General features: G+C 51.2%; 1 protein-coding gene and 1 long non-coding RNA gene across 3 annotated transcripts in view; one reads left to right on the forward strand and one right to left on the reverse strand.

The window, feature by feature from the left end:
- AP2A2 (adaptor related protein complex 2 subunit alpha 2) overlaps positions 1 to 9,050 on the reverse strand; it is a 537,324-nt gene extending 528,274 nt beyond the window's left edge. The window contains exon 1 of the mRNA XM_078682786.1: positions 8,824 to 9,050. The gene's annotated coding sequence lies outside the window, so the exon portion shown is untranslated. The remainder of the gene's footprint in view (positions 1 to 8,823) is intronic.
- The window catches only part of LOC144823894 (uncharacterized), a 201,323-nt gene that overhangs the window by 28,260 nt on the left and 158,999 nt on the right, over positions 1 to 14,064 (forward strand). The window contains exon 1 of one of the 2 annotated variants that reach the window (XR_013608853.1): positions 9,039 to 9,166. The exons of the other annotated variant lie outside the window; for it this stretch is intronic. This is a non-coding gene — a long non-coding RNA (uncharacterized LOC144823894). Of the gene's footprint in view, positions 1 to 9,038; positions 9,167 to 14,064 lie in introns of those variants that run through there. 2 annotated transcript variants of the gene reach the window in all.

Here is a 14,064-nt window from a genome sequence, read left to right on the forward strand (position 1 = left end):
GCATTCATCCCCTGGGACATCTTGGCACTAAATAACAGGTGCGTTTGTTATCCAACTCAGTGGTACTCATTTTATCAATCTTGTAAGGATGAAAGGTTGAGTGGACCTTTGGCCATTGGCCCAAACACAGACTCCTGGAGGGGACGCATTAGTCCACTGAGCTACCGGACCTGGGTATGACCATTAATAAACCATAAACCTCTATGCTCCTTAACTATAAACAATACATATACATCAATGTAAGCGTTCCTAAACCATGGATAACCAAACTTACAATGTCTACATCATGTACGTCCACGCCCAGTGTGCATCAACCCAGCGTGACCTTCATGGCGGTTTATAACCTGCTAGCAATCATCCCCACTTATCATGTATAGACAATGTACGTCACTGCTGATTGCGTATCACACAAGGACATCTCTGCTGGTCCCACATGAGACATAAACAGCCATAGTTCTTGTGCTCCCCATGCAACCTCAGTTCAGACCCAGCATTATGCAAATCAGTCTTGACCCCCACCCGTTGTCCGTGCCCTATTTACTCCCGCCCTCCACCCGTTGTCTGTGATCTCTTTACTCCCGCCCGTTGCCCGTGCCCTCTTTACAAACCTGTCCGTGATCTCTTCACACCCGCCCCCCGCCCATTGTCCCTGCTGTCTTTACTCCTGCCCCCACCCGTTGTCCGTGATCTCTTTACTCCTGCCTCCCTCCCATTGTCCCTGCTGTCTTTACTCTCGCCCCCACCCGTTGTCCGTGATCTCTTTACTCCTGCCTCCCTCCCATTGTCCCTGCTGTCTTTACAACCGCCCCCACCCCTTGTCCGTGATCTCTTTACTCCTGCCTCCCTCCCATTGTCCCTGCTGTCTTTACTCCCGCCCCCACCCGTTGTCCGTGATCTCTTTACTCCTGCCTCCCTCCCATTGTCCCTGCTGTCTTTACTCCCGCCCCCCACCCGTTGTCCGTGATCTCTTTACTTCCTCCCCCCGCCCGTTGTCCGTGCTCTATTTACTCTCGCCCCCCACCCGTTGTCCGTGATCTCTTTACTCCTGCCTCCCTCCTATTGTCCCTGCTGTCTTTACTCCCGCCCCCACCCGTTGTCCGTGATCTCTTCACTCCTGCCTCCCTCCCATTGTCGCTGCTGTCTTTACTCCCGCCCCCCACCCGTTGTCCGTGATCTCTTTACTTCCTCCCCCCGCCCGTTGTCCGTGCCCTATTTACTCCCGCCCCCACCCGTTGTCTGTGATCTCTTCACTCCCGCCCATTGTCCCTGCTGTCTTTACTCCCGCCCCCTTCCTCACTTACTGGATTTGCAAGCTAAACGAAGGTGCGGATTGCAAGGTAATGCGCAAACACATACAATAGATATTCACGTTGGCTTTCATTTACCAGCATTTGCAGTACCGTAAGTACAACAAAGAGCATTCACTTTGTTTTCGGTGGAAATACCATACACAATGTTCCAGCCCGTCCATAGGTTAATATTTGATTGAGCAGCAAATATAGAAAAATAACACACAACAAAAAAATGTATTTAATTTTAAAAACATTACACATCATATCACAACTCACCATGACATTCCACACCATGCCACTGCCCTCACGTCACTATACTAAGCACAACTTGCACACAAACTTTACAGTACTGAACACAGCAGATACGTTGCTCTACAACATACCTTAAAAACGTTGCCAATATCTGTGACTCAACACTTATAAGGTCCCCTTCAGCACTCGCAAAACACGTTATTTCACCGACCAGTACATTACAGATGGGACACGCTATTTCACGTCCCTTCAGCACCCTCACACACCCTCTCACACCCCCTCAGCCCCCTCACCTTCACACACCCTCACTCACCCACACACCCTCACACACCCCACCCTCACACCCCCCACCCTCACACCCCCCACCCTCACACCCCCTCACCCTCACACCCCCTCACCCTCACACCCCCTCACCCTCACACCCCCTCACCCTCACACCCCCTCACCCTCACACCCCCTCACCCTCACACCCCCTCACCCTCACACCCCCTCACCCTCACACCCCCTCACCCTCACTCCCCCTCACCCTCACACCCCCCCTCAACCTCACACCCCCTCAACCTCACACCCCCTCAACCTCACACCCCCTCAACCTCACACCCCCTCAACCTCACACCCCCTCAACCTCACACCCCCTCAACCTCACACCCCCTCAACCTCACACCCCCTCAACCTCACACCCCCTCAACCTCACACCCCCTCAACCTCACACCCCCTCAACCTCACACCCTCTCAACCTCACACCTCACCCTCACATACCCTCACCCTCATATACCCTCACCCTCATATACCCTCACCCACAAACCCCCTCAACCCCACACCCCCTCAACCTCACACCCCCTCAACCTCACACCCTCTCAACCTCACACCTCACCCTCACATACCCTCACCCTCATATACCCTCACCCACAAACCCCCTCAACCCCACACCCCCTCACCCTCACACCCCATCACCCTTACCCTCACACCCCATCACCCTTACCCTCACTCACACTCACTCACTCTCACCCCCTCTCACCCTCACCCGTCCTCTCACCCTCACAGCCCCTCACGCACCCTCACTCGTCCTCTCACCCTCACAGCCCCTCACTCACCCTCACCCGCCCTCTCACCCTCACCCGCCCTCTCACCCTCACCCGCCCTCTCACCCTCACCCGCCCTCTCACCCTCACCCGCCCTCTCACCCTCACCCGCCCTCACACACCCCCTCACCCTCACACACCCTCTCAACCCTCACACACCCTCTCACCCTCACACACCCTCACACACCCTCTCACCCCCCTCACCCACCCTCCCACCCCCTCACCCTCACTCACCCTCTCACCCCCCTCATCCTCACCCTCACATACCCTCACCCACGCACCCTCTCAACCTCGCACACCCTCACCCTCACATACCTTCACCCTCACACCCCCACTCCCTCACACCCCCACTCCCTCACACCCCCACTCCCTCACACCCCCACTCCCTCACACCCCCACTCCCTCACACCCCCACTCCCTCACACCACACACACCCCCGCACACTCACACCCCCACACACTCACACCCCTCACCCCCCTCACTCTCACACCCCCTCACTCTCACACACCCTCATTCACACACACCCTCACACACCCTCACCCTCTCACACACCATCACCACTCTACCGCCCTCCCTCTACCGCCCTCCCTCTACCGCCCTCCCTCTACCGCCCTCCCTCTACCGCCCTCCCTCTACCGCCCTCCCTCTACCGCCCTCCCTCTACCGCCCTCCCTCTACCGCCCTCCCTCTACCGCCCTCCCTCTACCGCCCTCCCTCTACCGCCCTCCCTCTACCGACCTCCCTCTACCGCCCTCCCTCTACCGCCCTCCCTCTACCGCCCTCCCTCTACCGCCCTCCCTCTACCGCCCTCCCTCTACCGCCCTCCCTCTACCGCCCTCCCTCTACCGCCCTCCCTCTACCGCCCTCCCTCTACCGCCCTCCCTCTACCGCCCTCCCTCTACCGACCTCCCTCTACCGACCTCCCTCTACCGACCTCCCTCTACCGCCCTCCCTCTACCGCCCTCCCTCTACCGCCATCACTCACTCTACCGCCCTCACTCACTCTACCGCCCTCACTCACTCTATCGCCCTACCTCTATCTATCTATCGCCCTCCCTCTATATCGATAGCCCTCCTTCTATCTATCCCCCGCCCTCCCTCTATCTATCGCCCTCCTTCTATCTATCGCCCTCCTTCTATCTATCGCCCTCCTTCTATCTATCGCCCTCTATCTATCGCCCACCCTCCCTCTATCTATCGCCCTCCCTCTCTTCCACCCACCTCCTTCTCTAACTCCCTCTTCTCTTCTCCTGTGCTGATCTGCTGTTCTCTTCCACCGCCTCCTTCTTTAACTCTCTGTTCTCTTTTGCTGATCTGCTGCTCTCTTCCACGCCGCCTCCTTCTTTAACTCCATGTTCTCTTCTCCTGTGCTGATCTGCTGCTCTCATCCACCCCACCTCCTTCTTTAACTCCCTGGTCTCTTCTCCTGTGCTGATCTGCTGTTCTCTTCTACCCGCCTCCTTCTGTAACTCCCTGTTATCTTCTCCTGTGCTGATCTGCTCTCGTCCACCCCAACTCCTTCTTTAACTCCCTGTTTGCTTCTCTTCTCCTGTGCTGATCTGCTGTTTTTTCACCCCGCCTCCTTCTCTAACTCCCTGTTCTCTTGTCCTGTGCTAATATGTTGTTCTCTTCCACCCGCTTCCTTCCTTAACTCCCTGTTCTCTTCTCCTGTGCTGAACTGCTGCTCTCTTCCACCCCACCTCCTTCTTTATATCCATGTTCTCTTCTCCTGTGCTGATCTGCTGCTCTCTTCCACCCGCCTCCTTCTTTAACTCCTTGTTCTCTTCTCCCAAGCTGATCTGCTGCTCGCTTCCACCCGCCTTTTTCTTTATATCCATGTTCTCTTCACCTTTGCTGATCTGCTGCTCTCTTCCACCCGCCTCCTTCTTTAACTCTGTTCTTTTCTCCTGTGCTGATCTGCTGTTTCCTTCCACCACCTGCTTCTCTAACTCCCTGTTCTCTTCTCCCATGCTCATCTGCTGTTCTCTTCCTCCCGCCTCCTTTTCTAACTCCCTGTTCTCTACTCCTGTGCTGATCTGCTGCTCTCTTCCACACCGCCTCCTTCTTTAACTCCCTGTTCTCTTTTCCTGTGCTGATCTGCTGCTCTCTTCCACCCGCCTCCTTCTCTAACTCCCTGTTCTATTCTCTTCTCCTCTGCTGATCTGCTGCTCTCTTCCACCCCACCTCCTTCTTTAACTCCCTGTTCTCTTCTGCTGTGCTGATCTGTTCCTCTCTTCCACCCACCTCCTTCTCTAACTCCTTGTTCTATTCTCTTCTCCTGTGCTGATCTGCTGCTCTCTTCCACCCCACCTCCTTCTTTAACTCCCTGTTCTCTTCTGCTGTGCTGATCTGTTCCTCTCTTCCACCCACCTCCTTCTCTAACTCCTTGTTCTCTTCTCTTCTCTCGTGCTGATATGCTGCTCTCTTCCACCGTGCCTCCTTCTCTAACTCCCTGTTCTCTTCTCTTTTCCAGTGCTGATCTGCTGCTCTCTTCCACCCCACCTCCTTCTTTAACTAACTGTTCTCTTTTACCGTGCTGATCTGCTGCTCTCTTCCAGCCCACCTCCTTCTTTAACTCCCTGTTCTCTTCTCCTGTGCTGAGCTGCTGCTCTCTTCCACCCACCTCCTTCTCTAATTCCCCGTTCTCTTCTATTCTACCGTACTGATCTGCTGCTCTCTTCCACTGCCTCCCTCGCTAGCTCCCTGTTCTGTTCTCTTCTCCTGTACCGATCTGCTGCTCTCCTCCACCCGCCTCCTTCTTTAACTCCCTGTTCTCTTCTGCTGTGCTGATCTGCTGCTCTCTTCCACATACATCCTTCTGTAACCGCACACACACATACATACAACCACGCACACACATACAAGTGCACACACAACCACACAAACTCACACAACCATCACCCCACGCACAAACATCACCCCACGCACAAACATCACCCCACGCACAAACATCACCCCACGCACAAACATCACCCCACGCACAAACATCACCCCACGCACAAACATCACCCCACGCACAAACATCACCCCACGCACAAACATCACCCCACGCACAAACATCACCCCACGCACAAACATCACCCCACGCACAAACATCACCCCACGCACAAACATCACCCCACGCACAAACATCACCCCACGCACAAACATCACCCCACGCACAAACATCACCCCACGCACAAACATCACCCCACGCACAAACATCACCCCACGCACAAACATCACCCCACGCACAAACATCACCCCACGCACAAACATCACCCCACGCACAAACATCACCCCACGCACAAACATCACCCCACGCACAAACATCACCCCACGCACAAACATCACCCCACGCACAAACATCACCCCACGCACAAACATCACCCCACGCACAAACATCACCCCACGCACAACCCCACGCACAACCCCACGCACAACCCCACGCACAACCCCACGCTCAACCCCACGCTCAACCCCACGCTCAACCCCACGCTCAACCCCACGCTCAACCACACACACACATCTACCTATCGCCCTCACGCTATCTACCTATCGCCCTCACTCTATCTATCTACCTATCGCCCTCACTCTATCTATCTATCTTTCGCCCTCACTCTATCTATCTATCTTTCGCCCTCACTCTATCTATCTATCTTTCGCCCTCCCTCTAGCTGCCCCAGACCATCAGACAGGCCAGTTCATGGACCTGTTTCAGAAAGAATCTGAAAACCTGGTTGTTTCCTAGGATGGAAAACTAGTTTTCACTGCCTATTACGGGCTGGTAACGTGCTGACCATCACCATTTCTAAAAGCGCCAGGATACCCATAGGGTGACAGTTTTTGCGCTATATAAGTGATTTTTACATTACATCTATCGCCCTCCCTCTAGCTATCTTTCGCCCTCCCTCTAGCTATCTATCGCACTCACTCTATCTATTGCATCACCACAGCATCACTCAGGGGTACCACAGCATCACTCAGGGGTACCACAGCATCACTCAGGGGTACCACAGCATCACTCAGGGGCACCACAACATCACTCAGGGGCACCACAACATCACTCAGGGGCACCACAACATCACTATGCGCCACCACAGCATCACTCGTCGCCACCACAACATCACTGAGCGCCAACACAGCATCAATCTGTGCAACCATTCAACAACAATTGGTTCAAATATTTTCTCTCAATGTTTAAAGCTTTATTACAAATGTCATAAAAAGATGTTAATATTTCACTTCTGTTCTTGGATTTTCGTCACAATAAAATACACTGAACATAATCTTCACAAAAGTTATTTACAAAAGTTTAAGCTATTGCCATTATAATTGCCATTATAAATTACAATAACTTTTATTTAAGTATTAATTATTTAGAAAAATTAAAAGCCATTGTTATTTGTAATATCAATACATCTAAGTTACATAAATACAAAACATGTTGCATTACAAATGCTATAGGTGTCACATTTGCAAACGATAAAAGTATTGGCATTGCAAATGGCAAAGCTATTAATTTCGCTATTTTCAAAACCAACACATAAATAAAAAATGTCATTTACAAGACCAATAGCTCAAACTTTCCTAATGCGAGACCTATTGCATTGCAAATGCTTGTTTATAATACTGGTTCGTACAACATAGAACAAACAAAAAGCAAAAAAATAACATTCTATGCAGACTTGTATATCAACGCAAGTACAACGTACTACCAGTCAAACATCGGATCAAAATAAGGAAAAGAAAACAGAAGACAGTTCTTATCTGCAGATCATAATTAAGGGGTAGGAAGCCTTTGCATCTGATCATTAGCAGTATCACCTGAGTCACTCCCCGAGGAAGAAAGTCCCCCTAGTCGGGATATTTGCAACCTATCAGGCGTGATCGTGGCCAGGTCAACCCGTTCCCTGTTGACATGTTGTGAAGGGTGACCAGATTCTGTTGAATGTGTAAATTTTGTCCTTCAGAAGTGTGATCAGCCTCTTCATTGCATATAAGTGCCAAACCTTGGACGACCACAACCTTGTGCTCGGAGACAGTGGGCTCCTCCAGCTGTGGGCAATGGCAGGTGAAACCGCAGACACCAAGGTGGTCAGGAGCTTGCCGGGAAAGGGAAGGGGGCTGGCTTGGGGTCCCCTTCCCTCCCCGGGGTATACTGAATCCTCGCCAAACTTTACCTGGAGCAATACTGAAGGATTTAGTGGCAGTTCCACTGAAGTTATTTAGAAGATCTGTTGCAAAACCTTGACCAAGATGTGTTTCACATGTGGGCACTACCTCCACTTATGGAAATAAGTACATCGGAGCTCCTGTGTGCCAAGCATTTCGTGGAAGATTAACAATTATAAATATTCTTTTGAATTCTACATTTTTTAATTAGGTTTATACTTTCAAAAAAACAGTAATCTTAATTTTTCTTTAATGTATTCATTGTTGTCTGGATATTACAAATTGTATCTTTCCCTGGCTTACAGGCTCGAATTGGGGGAATCGGGCCTCGCCAGGATTCAATCCATGTTGTATGGGGCCCTTATTCCTTCTCGTCTACCAGAGGTGACATGCTCTGTGTTACTGGCCTGGCGGGCTGCACTGCAGCACACCAAATGACACACACACTGACCCAATGTACACCCTTGTGGCAGGGGACCTGGTTCAAAGAGGTTAATGAGCTTCAGGGCTTGGGACCTTATAGGTATTTCACAGCTAGGCTATGTATGGGTGGGGGACCACATGCGTTCCCTTCGGCCACGTCAAGAACAGATACTCACTGCATCAATCACAATTCTATAGGTAACTGCAACACACCCTCCACACGCACCTTACATAGGTACAGGGCTTCCTAATCACAGCCCGCCAGAGGCTCCGATTATGTTTGGGGACCTGGGGAAGGTTGGCATCTCCTGCATTTATCATACACTGATCGACAATACCCCTACTTCCATAGACTGACTGTGGGCTCAGTGGGAGGAGTTGGTGGGCACCTTGCAGGAGGAGGATTGCCGTGACTCACTTAAGGCCCCTAGAACGTTCACCCCATCCACTAGGCTGCGCTTGGTACAGCTCTATTATTTACACGCTGCATACCTCACCCTGGTGCGCTTCATCGGGCGGGGTTCAACCCGACCTCTGCTTGTACTAGGTGTGTGTAACAACCTGCTCGTTCTGGTAGAAAGCAAACCCCCATTTGTTGACTGGTGGAACGCGGACCTTACCTCACATACATCTCTGCCCCTTTGTCAGAACGAGTGGTTTACGGAAGGAGTCAGCCCATGGCCGGAAACAGAAGAATTGGAGGACTATACCTTCAACAACACTGAGAACGAAGCCCTGCCCCTCGGTGACGACATGTACACAGGATTGGGTAAAACCCAGGAAGTAGAGAGTCTGTCGTGTGACACCCCTGGAGACTTCGGAGCAGGCGTGTGGAGTGAAGGAGATACGGACGGAGTGCTGGTGACCAGGACGAGATGAGAGGACGAGGGGCGAAAGCCTGTAGGCCAACGGACCCGTGAAGCGCCATGCCACACTCCCGAGGGAGGAGTGTGGCTGCAGCAGGTACGGCAGCGGTTTGCGGGGTGGGTAGGGAGACGAGGGACCTCGGGTTCCTCGACCCAGTAATATCGCTTGTTGGTGCATTTCTATCACACTTGATGAATCTTATTAGCGTAAAAACCCACCTAGTAAACCTTCCTTAACACCGACCTTCACTCAGAGACACTTCTGTTATAAATAGCACAATTTCACTGGTGTCCCTCACCCCCCGGTTTCCATTTGGGGTATCAGACATAGGACCGCGTTCCTGACAGTCTGTTTTTCCTCTCTTTGCACGTGGCGAGAACGGGCAGTAAGAAAGACCTGAAGAACTCCTGAAGCCAGAGGGACCTAGGAACAGGAGAAGACTACTCCAGTAATCTTACCACTAAGAAGCATATATCACTCCTTAGCCACCACGGATCCCGCTGAATTCCAAAGACCCAGACTCACCACCCGTTATAAAAAAACCTTTTTTCAAAATAAAACCTTACCTACCCCGATCTAGTCTCCGGCCCCTTTCTGGTACCACGCCACAGTGTGGCCACGACCCAGCTGACTTCCTCCATATGGTATGGACCTGCCCCCACCGGGCGCGGTTCTGAGGGGAAATCGAGGAAGAACTCACCGAGGTCTTAGGGTGGGAGGTCCCCCCTGACTAAAAACACACGATCCTGGACATCACTGATGGGTTGGATGGGTCTCGGAATGAGAAATTGTTTTTCACTATAGCTATGGTGGTTGCCAAGAGGGACACTGCGGCCTCCTGGAAATCCCCTGAACCCCCCGAATGTTGTGCGATGGCGGACTGGGGTGGACTGGTGCGACACACAGGAGAAAGTCATGTATGAGGCATGTGGGTGTCCCAGGGAATTTCGTAGAGTCTGGAAAAAGGTTGGGGGGTGTGGTTTAGTCATAAAGGGATAGTCCAAACTCCTGCTGGTTTGCTTTTACTCGTGTCTGTAAACTGGGTAGCGCAAATTCTTCTATGTAATCCTAGATTTTCATGGTGTAGTGCTGAATGGCTGGTGTATTCTTTCAGCAAAATCAATAAAAATCTGTTTATCAAACAAAAATATTGTATTTTTCTTCCCTTGATGATCCTAACTTACTTGTTATTAGTAAGAGACGTAGTCACGTCCCACCAGTATACTTTGACAAGTGACACCTTCTTCCCTCGCCCTGTGGGTTGATTTTTCCCAATTGTGCTTCTGTACTGTTCTTGTGCCCAGAGATAGATAACAGTGATTGATTGACTGTATCTGTACAATACTGTGTATCTTGATTTAATTTTGGTCACTGAGATGGCCAGACAGGTCTTTGTAATTAGATTGTAAATACTGTATATTTCTCTACTCTTTCCCTCTGAAACCCTCACAATTCCTAATGCAACACTATCACTTTCCCTTGGAACACCTTCTGTGCAAACTGTATTTATTATTTGTATTATGCCAAATGCTGATATAAATATTCTTTTGAATTTGAATTTTAAGTGATTAATGTGGTTATTTTGGGTGATGTGACTAGTGTGAATATTTCTCTTCCACTGTGACCACCTATTTTGTACTGCAGCTGACCCAGGTCCGTTGTTTTTTGGGTTTCCCCATTATTGTGTAACTTTTAATAATTGAAGTAGGGGAGAGGATGTGGTCCATCAGCTAGACTGCTGACTTTGGTGCTGGAAACCAGGGTTTGAGCCTCTGGGTCAAGTCTACCAGGGGCATAACACAGGCCCCCCGCAGCCCCCATGCTGCGGGGGGGCCCCATGCTCCAGGGCCACCCTCACTTGTCATGAATTAAATGGTGCGCACTGCACGCCCGCCCAGCCTCTTAATAAATTAAATGGTGCACTGTCACAGTACGCACGCCTGGGCACCGGTTGGGCCTCAGAGGCTTTCATTATGGTGGCCCACCATCGCCCAGCTGGCCCACCCTGGGCCTCAGAAGCATGCGGCTCTTCATTGAATTAAATTGTGCGCAACTGCTGCGCAGTGCGTACGTACGGGCCCCTAAGCCTCTTCATTCATTAAATCATCAGTATTTAGCAGGGATGGCAAACTCGAGGCAGCATGGGGTCCTTGGCGCTAATCCTGCAGAAGACAGACCTCTCCTGGTCACAAAGGAAGGGAAGCAAAATTCGCACTATTACATCTATTCCGGACCTAGAAGAGCTATGTAGCCTGTGTCTGCAGCACTTTGATTACAGTTGCTTCCGTTTTATGTCGTTCTTAATACAATTGGGCAGTCATTCTTTTTAGGTCGAGCAACCTATCTCAATGCGCATGCGCATTGAGCGGGAGCTCGATATATAGGGGCTTATCTAGAGTTTACCTAACTGGCGATTCCACTGGCGATTTGTTGCAGTGCATGTGAAAGCGCGTGCACAATGCCACCAGCCGCCTGCCTGGCTCGCATTACCACATCAAAGGCGGCCGCGTCTCAGGCCCCTGCTGCTTCACACCCTCATGCCGCTCTCCCCGCTCCGCCCCCTTCCCTGCCCGCCGTGTCGCATTTCTCCTCGTACTTTCACTTTGACGGCCGCTTGCCGTCTCTCGTGTTTCTCCTCCCCCCTCCCTCTGCCTCGCCATCTCTTCCCTCCGTCTTGTTTGTTGCAGTCTCTTCCTTTTGTCTCTCCCTATCCCTCTTACTTCACCTCTTTCTCTCCCCTTCCCTCTGCCTCGCCATCTCTTCTTTCCCTCTCGATTCCCCGTGTTTTCTCCTTTCCCCGCCTCACTCTCTTCACTATATGTCTCACTCCTTTTTTTCTCCCCTTTATATATTTTTTCCGTTCTCTACTTCTCTCTGTCCCTTACCTCTGAGTTATCCGCTCTCCCCTTTCTCTCACCGCACACCCGTTCCCTCCCTCCACTCGTTCTTAATACAATTGGGCAGTCATTCTTTTTAGGTCGAGCGACCTATCTCAATGCGCATTGAGCGGGAGCTCGATATATAGGGGCTTATCTAGAGTTTACCTAACTGGCGATTCCACTGGCGATTTGTTGCAATGCATGTGAAAGCGCGTGCACAATGCCACCAGCCGCCTGCCTGGCTCGCATTACCACATCAAAGGCGGCCGCGTCTCAGGCCCCTGCTGCTTCACACCCTCATGCCGCTCTCCCCGCTCCGCCCCCTTCCCTGCCCGCCGTGTCGCATTTCTCCTCGTACTTTCACTTTGACGGCCGCTTGCCGTCTCTCGTGTTTCTCCTCCCCCCTCCCTCTGCCTCGCCATCTCTTCCCTCCGTCTTGTTTGTTGCAGTCTCTTCCTTTTGTCTCTCCCTATCCCTCTTACTTCACCTCTTTCTCTCCCCTTCCCTATGCCTCGCCATCTCTTCTTTCCCTCTCGATTCCCCGTGTTTTCTCCTTTCCCCGCCTCACTCTCTTCACTATATGTCTCACTCCTTTTTTTTTTTCTCCCCTTTATATATTTTTTCCGTTCTCTACTTCTCTCTGTCCCTTACCTCTGAGTTATCCGCTCTCCCCTTTCTCTCACCGCACACCCCTTCCCTCCCTCCACTCGTCTGTTCTCTCCCTGCCCCCTTGTTCAGTATAATGTTCCTGACATATAATGGATGAAAATTGTATTGCTTACCGGTAGTGCTGAAGAGAAACTCGTGAAATATTCCAACACCCCTGGGTGTAGGCACAGTGTCTAGAAGCGGTATTTCTGTACGTTGCAGCAAATCATGTATGCATCTATAGTAAATAAAAGCGAATATAGTAAAATGTATCGTGGCTTCTTTAGGAGCTCAGTGGGCATAAAGCTTTAAGCCCTTCCAACGATGGGCGCAGCTACAAATATATTTATATATACATATAATGTGAGCGTGTTATACAGTGCGAACTCGACCCCTATGTATTGGAGCGCTTTACGTGAGCACCAGGTACATTACAAAAAAGACATGTTGCTTTTTTTGCAGACACAGGGCGATTAAGTGATTTACACAGAATCACAGGATGTTGAGCCGACGCCAGCCTCTAACCTGGCTCCGCAGTTCCAAGGTCAGCAGCTCTGGTCGTTATGCCTCATCCTCTCCTCTAATGCAGCGGGTATAGTAGGCCCGGGGCCCCTGGGACCCATTGCACCCCAAATGAGTAGCTGTTTTACTTCCGGGTCAGGGGATGGGTGTATAATGTAGGGCCCGTGGTGCCCTGGTTCAGCAGTCTCCAATCCTGCGTGATTTCTCTGCGTAGCTTATCGATACAAATCATATAACTTGTGTAAGTGGCACTCGTATGATGTCAATGCTATAAGTGTCAAGAACACTTTATCATTTCTGATTGTGACACCACCCGCCACTATGTACCCAGATTTGACCATACAGGTTTCCTTGCTGGATAAACATCAACCACTACCTGCAGGATACAACAGAATGTCGTTTTCCTGCACGGTACATTTTTCTGTGACATTCCATCTCGTGCGAACGCTCAGGTGACGGGCAGCCGAATCGCCCTGTTCAGGGAGAGGGTTTCTGCGCGCCTGGCTTCAGGCAGGAGCACTCGCGCTTTCATATTTAATTCTGGTCGGCCGAGTTATCGCTTCCCATTTCCGGTATTCAGTAAACAGGGCCGGTGTATTGGTATGCAGAACCGCCGCTTTCCACCTAATCTGTGGCAAACAGTTTTTCTACCCCCTTTCCTGCCGCTCGTGATCTGCTTTTTGTGCTTTTTTTAATGGCCTGTTAACCCCATTTCACACCTGTGAATGGGGTTTAAATGGCATGTCCCGTAACAAAAGAGGGGGGAGATGGGAAGGCATTGTACCGAACAAGGTGTCAGCACCTCCCCTTTCTCTCACTGCCGCCAGGCCGTGTTATTTTTTTCAGCCTCCCCTTTTTCATTTCTCTCTCCTAGCTTCGCCCATTTCTCCCAATCACTCTCTTCTCTCACACTCATACCTCGATGTCAGTCAGCTACACACACCA

Source organism: Lissotriton helveticus, chromosome 3_1, assembly GCF_964261635.1.
Source record: "Lissotriton helveticus chromosome 3_1, aLisHel1.1, whole genome shotgun sequence".
Classification (NCBI taxonomy): Eukaryota; Metazoa; Chordata; class Amphibia; order Caudata; family Salamandridae; genus Lissotriton; species Lissotriton helveticus.